Source organism: Petaurus breviceps, unplaced genomic scaffold, assembly GCF_028583685.1.
Source record: "Petaurus breviceps papuanus isolate PSGF00001 unplaced genomic scaffold, PetGlider_PUasm1.0 355, whole genome shotgun sequence".
Classification (NCBI taxonomy): Eukaryota; Metazoa; Chordata; class Mammalia; order Diprotodontia; family Petauridae; genus Petaurus; species Petaurus breviceps.
The window spans coordinates 583,908-590,763 of record NW_027186289.1 but is presented as its reverse complement, the minus strand read 5'-3'; the positions used below and the strand labels follow the sequence as shown (position 1 = coordinate 590,763).

Here is a 6,856-nt window from a genome sequence, read left to right as displayed (position 1 = left end):
CTCCCCCTTTCCCTCTGTCCCTCCCCCTCTCCTCCTCTTCCTTCTCTCTCTCCCTCCCCCTCTCTCCTCCTCCTCTCTCTCTGTCTGTCTCTCTGTCTCTGTCTGTCTCTCTGTCTCTCTCTCTCTCTCTGTCTCTCTGTCTCTCTCTCTCTCTCTCCCTCCCTCCCTCCCTCTCTCTCTCTCCCCCCCTCTCTCTGTCTCTCTCTCTCCCTCTCTCCGTCTCTCTCTCTCTCCCTCTCCCTCTCTCTCCCTCTCTGCCTCTGCGTCTGTCTCGATGTGACTGTCTGTCTTCCTCCCCCTGTCTAGTTCTCCCTTTGCGTTTGCCGACCCACCTCTCGGTCTCTGGGTGTCTCTGTGTCTCCCGCCCCACCTCTCTGGGTCTCGGGGCCTCCTGCTTTCTTTCCTAGGCGAGCAAAGATGGGGAGGGCAGAGGAGGGGAGGAGAGAAGAGAAAGGGGGCGGGGTCTCACCAGCTGAGCTGCGAGCTGCCGGGTGTCTCGCAGCAGCCCCCGGGTGAGGAGCACGGCGCTGTCCAGCTCAGCTCGGGATTCCCCTGGGCCCGGGACAGGGGCGCCCCGGGGAGACCCAGGTGGCAGTGGGGGTGCTGAGGCCCCAGCTCGGCTGGGCCACAGGCTTAGCACGGCCAGGACTACGCGGCACAAACCTGGGGGAAGGAAACAGCCACGAGGAGAGATGGGGGAAAGGCAGGGCTCGGGACAGGGCAACCAGGACTTCTGGGACCTCGGAGCTGAGGCGGGGGAGGGGGGGGGTGGAGGTTGGGGCCCTGAGGGGGAGGACTGGGGATCAGGCTCCCTCCCCTCCTCCCTCGAAGGCAGGGGCCCCGCCCAGCAGAGCAGACGCGGCCCGGGGCAAGCAGACGGGCCGGGCGTCTCCCTCCGCCCCCGGACGCCGGAATCCCGGCCCTAAGGGGGTGGGGGGGGTGGGGGGAGGCGCAGGCCACGACCTGCCCCCCGCTCCCCCCAATCCGCAGACACCCACACCCTTGGCCCCCCCAGGAATCCAGGACCAGCGAGGAGATCCTGTCAGGGGCAAGATCTCCTGGGGTCTGTCTCTGTTTCTGACTCTTCCTGTCTCCCTGTCTCTCTGGGTCTCTGTCTCTGCCGAGTCCCACCCACCCCCGGCCGGCCGGGGCCCTAGACTCAGACTGCGGGGGCAGCGTCCCGGCGCCCGCCCCCCTCAACAGCCCCAGGCGCGGGCTCAGCTGCCTCCACACACCGTAGGAGAGGCGCAGAAAGGTGGGGAGACAGATACTGGGAGAAAGAGACGCGAGAGGCAGACCCTCAGAGACATGGGGACCAGGAGAGACTGATGGAGAGACGTAAAACTCATAGAATAGGAGACAGATGCCAATGACAGAGGAGACGGAGAGGCTAGACTGAGTCAGGGCAAAAGCCGGCAGGTAAAAGCCCAGGTAATGGAACGGCAGAGACTGAACTACTGAGACAGGGCTGGGGAGACCTGAGAGACACAGGCCAGACACACACTTAGAGAGTGCGAGGGACAGAGTTACAGAGAAGCTGGGAAGAGAACAGAAACTGGGACTCCCCCCCCCATCCCATTCCCTAGCCCTAGGCTCAGCCCTGGGGGAACCCCCACCCCCTCATGCCCAATGTAGCCAATCAGAGGCTCCCCCACAGCCCAGCCTCCTTCCCCTCCCATCTCCTCCCCTTTCCCTGTCACCCTGATTCTCTCTGCTCTATCTCTGGGTCCTTCTGGCTGGGCCTCCTTGGGTCTCTCTCTGTCTTCTCTCTGTGATTGACTTTTCTCCAGCTCTTCTGGCTTCTGATCTCTGTCTCGCTCTGCTCTCTGTCAGGCTCTCCTTACCTCTCTTCTGCTGCCTGTGTCCCTCTTCCTCTCTCCATCTTCCCTTGTCTCTGGGTCTCCCTATCTCCCAGTTTCCTCCCTGGGTCTCCCTTCCTCCCTACACCTGTCTCTGTCTCTCTCCCTTCGCCTCTCAGTTTCTGTCTCCTTCTATTCCTCTCCCTTGCCTGCTCCCATCAGGCCTTCCACTTTTTTTTTCACCTTCCTGTACCTGTCTCCCCATCTCCAGCCTCTCACTCTTTTCTATCTCATTCATTCAACTCCCTCTCTCCTGTCTCTCTCCACCCCTCTCTGACTCCCTCTCTCTGATTCTTCCTCTCTGTGTGCTTTCCCCCCTCTGTCCAGGGTCCCTCCCTCTCTCCCTCCCTCTGCCCCACTCCCTATGAACTTGAGTGAACTTACTGTCCATAGCCCCAAACTCAGGCTGGGGTTGGGTTGGGCTCCAGGCTCCGTCCCCAGGGACGGGTGGGGAGGGGGTATCTTGGTCTTAACCCCTCCCTGGCCAGGTCAGCCCAGTGAGCCTCACTTTGGTATCAGGGGACCCTGGGGTCAGGCAGGCCAGATCGAGGTGGGGGGAGGCATGTGGCAGCGTGTTAGATTGGATTGCCTGTATGTGTGTGTGTGTGTGTGTGTGTGTGTGTGAGAGAGAGAGAGAGAGAGAGAGAGAGAGAGAGAGAGAGAGAGAGAGAAGAGGGAGAGAGAAGAGGGAGAGAGAGAGTGTGTGTGTATGTGAGAGAGAGAGAGAGAGGGAGTATGAGAGATTGAGAGAGAGAGAGAGTTGGGGAGTAAAGGAGTATGTGAGTGAGGCCGGGGGGTTATATAGGGGGCTGGGACCAGGCTCAGCCGGGTAGGGGCTGGGGCAGGGGCCAGGGCCCAGCCACCGCCCGCTCGGGAAGGGAGGGAAGGAGGGGGGAGGGAGGGGAGCCTGACACATCCTGACTCACTCTCCCCAGCCCCAGCCCCAGCCCGGCCTGAGCAGGAGCAGGGGGGAGGAGGGGGAAGGGGGGAGGCTGAGCTATGATACATGGGGGGCCCGAAGGGGACCCACTGAGCTCATCATCATTCCCTCCCTCCCACCAACAAGCCAGAGACAGTGAGGAGACTAGAAGAGAAGATGGTGGGAAGAGACACATTGAGACATGGAGAGACACGGAGCTGGGAATGGGAGGGAGGGAGCTGCCCAGACACATTGGAGAGAACAGACCGAAGAAGACTGAGGCAGATGGAGAGCAGGAGGGGAAGAGATAGAGAGACACTGAGAGAGATGCAGAGACAATGAGCCATTGTGGGGGAAAGAGAGATTGAGACAGAAGAACTCAGAGGTTGAAGTGAAATGGGCAGAGAGAGAAGAGAAGGCTGGCTAAGGCACTGGGGCCAGGGCACACAAAGCCCAGGACTGCCAGAGACAGCAGACATGAGGAAGGAGCCAGACCAGGCGGACAGACACAGGAGCAGGGACAGAGATAGGAGGGCAGAGAGACTCAAAGAGGTGCAAAGACACTGAGCTGGAGATGGGAAGTGGGGGAAGACCTAGAGCTCTGGAAACAGATGGGGAGCTGGAAAGCCCTCAGTAGACCTCAAGCTGTTCAGAGATTGAGAGCCTAAATCACACACACGTAGACTCAGAGACCCCGAGGTGGAAATCTAGAGCAAGAGAAACTTGGAGCTATAGACGGAGATTCTGAGAGAAAGGGGGCGGGGGGGGGGGAGACAGAGAGCCTGGGAGCTCAGAGACAGAGTAAGAGGCTGAGAAAGAAAAGATGAGAGATTGAGAAGCCCCCTCCCCCCCAAGTGAGGCTGGTAGATTTAAAGTCCCAGAGAGGAGAATGAGCAGAAACCCAGACATCCAGAAAGATGCGTTGGATGGGACTGAAAAAGAGAGAGGAGCCAGGACAGCAGGATGTCTGACCCAGTGACCAGAAGAAGACAGGAGCGTGATGGAGAAACCAACACAGAATCAGGGAAAAAGAGAAAGGGAATCTGACTGCCTAGCTGGGGAGGGGGCTGGAAAGCTTTGGGGACACTAGAGTTGTTTGGGCATCCCCTCACCCAGCTCTGCCTAGCTCCTGATGGAGAGCAAGGGGGGGAGGGGGAGGAAGAGGGCTGGGATTTGTGTCCCTTGTGGGGGGTCCTGGGGAAGATGACATCAGGGAACCCCAGCATGGGACATGATCTCATAGGGCAGGTGATCAAGTCCTCCCTACCTTTCCCAACTGCAGAGGGAAACCGAGGCAGAGGGGGGAGGCCCCCAGCTCTGACCACCAGCCTCCAGTCTTCAGGGGGCAGTTTCCGGGGGGTGACTCAGTGTGGGGGGCCAGAGGCTGCATCAGCTGACGTCGATGTCATTCCCCCCCACCCCCACCCCAGGTCAGTAGTCAAAGTGACTCAGGCCCAGGGGCAGGGGGATTCACCAACTGGGGGGAGGGGAAGAACAGAGTCCTTAGCAGTTTGGGACCTAGATTTGTAAATTCTAAACCCAACACTTTAGGACCACAGGCTTTGTCCTCTCAGGGACCCAACACAAGGCTCTGGTGTTTAGTAGACTCAGAAAGGGAAAGCCTGCAAGGTCTGAGGAGGGGAGGGTCAGTGGTCAGAGACTTGGTACCAACCACTGGAGTCAGGAGAAGGGATATCCTAGAACTGAGAATGTCTAAGGCTGTCAGAACAATGCTTACATATGGAGGAATCCTATGGGGGAAAACTGAGGGCTAGAGCTTTGCCTAGCCCATAACACAAAGACCTTAGAAATTATGGCCTCCCATACCTTCATTTACGAGGGTGGGTGTGAGGGGCTGGCACAAGGACACAAAGCTGGGGCTGGAAGCTAGGGTTCCTGACTCGCAGCCCAGGGTCTGGAGAGGTAAAGACATGGGTACCATCCTCATGGAATGTGTCGGGAAGATGTGAGGGGATGGGCAAGAAAGTCTCTGGGGATCAAGGGAAGGGAGGTAGAAACAGAGATGGGACAAACGGAGTTAATGAGAAACCAGGACCAAAAAGGGCAGAGACAGCTAGAGACAGAAATGAAAAGAGAATCTGGGCTAGGGAAATACAGAAAGACAGAGACCCAGGGAGACAGGAAGGCGGGCTGGGCGGCGGGGTGGTCTGGGGGGCTCCCTAGGTGGGGTGGGCTGTGAGCTCAGCTTAGCAGGCGGCCTCATGGTGTGGTGGTGTCTGCCTGGCCGAGGCTGCGGGGGGCCGTCTGGACCAGGGAGAGGGTGACGGGCCGGCAGCCACAGAAGCAGCTGTAGCCTGTCATTAGTGGTGTGGGTCAGTGACGGAGGGCCCAGCCCCACAGGGAGCCCGCCCCCAGACCCCCACCCCCTCATTGATCTGAAAAGAATCCCAGGAATGGGAAGTTGGCCTGGAATGATGTTGACACAGGAAACGCAGTGGCCACGGCTGAGGCTAGGTCTTAGCTCTTTCCCAGACTGACCAATGACACCCCCCAACCCCCTCCAACCTGACCTGTGTCATCTCTGACGGAGATTCTGGCCCCTCAGCCCACATGTTTACTGTGGGGGGCAGTTACCGCCAGTCACACTGAACAAGCCCAGGTGTTTTCTGGATTCCTCATCTTTTCAGGGAGCTAGGATCTTGAAGCCCAGCTGTCTAGCCCCTCAAAGATCTCAAGGATCTTGAACCACCACCCTCTTCTCCTTTGGAGGCCCAGAAGTCCCAATTTCCCAGCATGCTGATGTACCAGCTCCCTACTACCTCAAAGACCCAGGTATTCTAATCCCAAGTCCCTTCCTTCCACAGAGACTCTGGCATCCTGATTCTCCAAGCCTCCTCAAAGATGGTATCCCGAGCCCTCATCCACCTCTTCCCTCAGGGAACCAGGGTCCCTAGTTCTTTAACCTCCTTCTTTCAGGGACCCTGGTATTCTGAGCCCCCCCTCTTCCCTCAGGGCCTCAGGTCCTGCCTCTCCAATGAAACTGGGTACTCTGCCTCCCTTCCACTATCCTGTGGGCTACTCTTCCTTGCCCCTGGACTCTGAAGGAGCAGGCATTCTGAACCCTTAGTCCCCCTTCCCTAAGGGATCCTGGATTCCCCCCCCCACACACACACCCTCTCTCATCATACACACATGCTCATCACATATACACCCACTCATCACACTCATCATACATATGCACACTCACACTCTCAATGCACACACTTATCACCCATATACACATACACACTCATCACACACTTATATACACACTCATCATACACACACTCTCATTGTCCATATATACTCACTCACCCATATACACACCCACTCATCACACTCATCACACACATACGCACACTCATCATACACACTCTCAATCCATATATACTCACACTCTCACCCATATACACAAACTCACCACACACCCACTCATCACACACATGTGCACACACACTCATCACATACTCATCATACACACACTCATCATATACACACTCTTGTCATACACACACTCATCACACATATGCACATGTACACACATTCACACACAAACTTATCACACATTCATCATTCACACATGTCACACAATGCACACACACCCATTCATCACACTCATCACATGCACACATTCATCACACAAGTGCACACACTCAACATACACACACTCATCACACACATGTGCACACACATTCATCACACTCATAATATACACTCTCATCATACAAGACACTCATCACACACTCATCACATACATACTCTTATCATACGCACACTCATCATACACATACTCATCACAACACACTTTCATCACACACATGCACATGTAAACACCCATCACACACTCATCACACATATACATATGCACATACATACATTCATCACACACTCATCACACATTCATCATTCACACACATCGCACACATACATGCATGCACACTCTCATTCATCACACACTCACAAACACACTCATCACACGCATGTTCACACACTCATCACACACATGTGCGCACACACTCACCACATACTCATCATACATACTCTCATACATACACACTCATCATACACACACTCTCAT

At 56.3% G+C, this 6,856-nt stretch overlaps 2 protein-coding genes across 3 annotated transcripts in view; one reads left to right on the top strand and one right to left on the bottom strand.

Moving 5' to 3' along the window:
* The window catches only part of IL11 (interleukin 11), a 2,942-nt gene extending 2,357 nt beyond the window's left edge, over positions 1-585 (bottom strand). The window contains exon 1 of one of the 2 annotated variants that reach the window (XM_069097289.1): positions 470-585. The gene's annotated coding sequence lies outside the window, so the exon portion shown is untranslated. The other variant, XM_069097286.1, reaches the window with a different exon arrangement.
* Positions 586-5,451: 4,866 nt separating this feature from the next.
* The window catches only part of TMEM190 (transmembrane protein 190), a 4,771-nt gene continuing 3,366 nt past the window's right edge, over positions 5,452-6,856 (top strand). The window contains exon 1 of the transcript XR_011170066.1: positions 5,452-5,571. The gene's annotated coding sequence lies outside the window, so the exon portion shown is untranslated. The remainder of the gene's footprint in view (positions 5,572-6,856) is intronic.